Source organism: Nanorana parkeri, unplaced genomic scaffold, assembly GCF_000935625.1.
Source record: "Nanorana parkeri isolate BGI_ZX_2015 unplaced genomic scaffold, ASM93562v1 scaffold500, whole genome shotgun sequence".
Classification (NCBI taxonomy): Eukaryota; Metazoa; Chordata; class Amphibia; order Anura; family Dicroglossidae; genus Nanorana; species Nanorana parkeri.
The window spans coordinates 1,108,120-1,109,668 of NW_017306768.1; positions in this window are offsets into that span (position 1 = coordinate 1,108,120).

A 1,549-nucleotide genomic window follows, 5' to 3' on the forward strand; every position below is an offset into this window, starting at 1 on the left:
ATCGGATACCTATACTCTCCATAATATGATCCTACTTGTATAGAAGATATTGTTCTCTAAGTGCATTTAATTTCAACTTTCTAATGGAGCACTGCTGTGTAATTAAAAAGTATGATGGTGCCTTTGGAAAGGGGCTGGTAATCTCATCAGAAAAGAAATATGGTCAAACCTGTTTTGTTGGCTGAAGACTTCTGCAGCCAGAAGAAGCCGGGTTGAAAAGATTGGCACCGGCAAGGTAGCTTGTGGAGCTAAGTTTTTGCAGACTTTAATTCTGCTCTGGGGTTTTTTTTTTTTCTTCTGTAATGGAAGGGCAGAGCTTTACTTTGAAGAGTAAAAATGCATACCCTTAAATTGAGCTAAAACCCATGTTGAATTTGTAAAGTAAATCAGTAGTGACTGAATGTCTACTTCGATTGCTAACAACCATCTGAAAATGGTATTGCTAACAACCATCTGAAAATGGTAGTTATCTGCCTGTTGTATTGACCATCTGGTTTCAGAACTTTAGGTTATATGTATTTCAGGAAAGGCAGAGCCTTCACATACTTACTCGGAGTCAGTTATTCACAATATTAAAGCCATAGGGTCAGCAGGACTGTCAGGCAACTGGTTATTTTTAGAATGGACAGTAGTTTTGGCTTTCATGTGTCTCTTTTTTACTTTACCTTTTGAGGCACCATATAAAAAATTATGGCATAAAAAATTTGGCCAAACACAAATTTTGTTCTGCGAGTGACAAACATGCTCAAATCAATACAAATGGTTGCTGAAACGGATCTTATGCATGCAAGCATCACAGTATTCCTTCAAAGATGTTGCTTATGCTGTGTTCTGTGTACATCAGGACATTCCTCTACCTCCCTACAGGAAACCAGCTCTTGGGTTGGGGTGTTAAAGGGTTATTAAACCCTCACGTTTTTCTGCATATATCTACTGCTAGCAAAATCACTATTTCCTACATGCACTCCAAAGGTTTCAAGATTCAAATTCGAAGACATGATTTCTAGTTTTCAGTTACAGGTGTGAGACATGTTAAATGTTTTTCAAGCCTCTTTTCAGTTGCTATTCCACCAGGCCCTTCTATAGTGGTTCAGGTGAAGCAAGATGCACCAAAACCAAAGTAGTCATATTCAGATGCTGAACCTGTGGAAGCTGATGCAGGAAGTGAAGGGGGTAAAGCTGAGCATAGCAGTTATGAAGCTTAACCCTCTAAAAAATAAAAGCATTTTTTCTACAGATGACTTATTAACATCTATCTCTCCCATTCAAGGAAGCTTAAAGAATCATGCTGTAGAAAATAATGTATACAATAAACATATCATTAAAGCATGCATGGGGGCTGATTCAGTAGCCACTTTATCCCCTATGTGATTGGCAAAATATTTGAGGATTAGGTTTAAATGCTTGAAAAAACCATAAAAAAAGAAGGCTCTCTTAGAGATGGGGTTCTGGCGTTTCTGCCCGTTATTAAAATGGCTATTGATTTTCTGGAAGACGCTTCTGAAGGGTCCACAAGAAGGACTGCACAAGTTGCAGCCCTATCTAACAG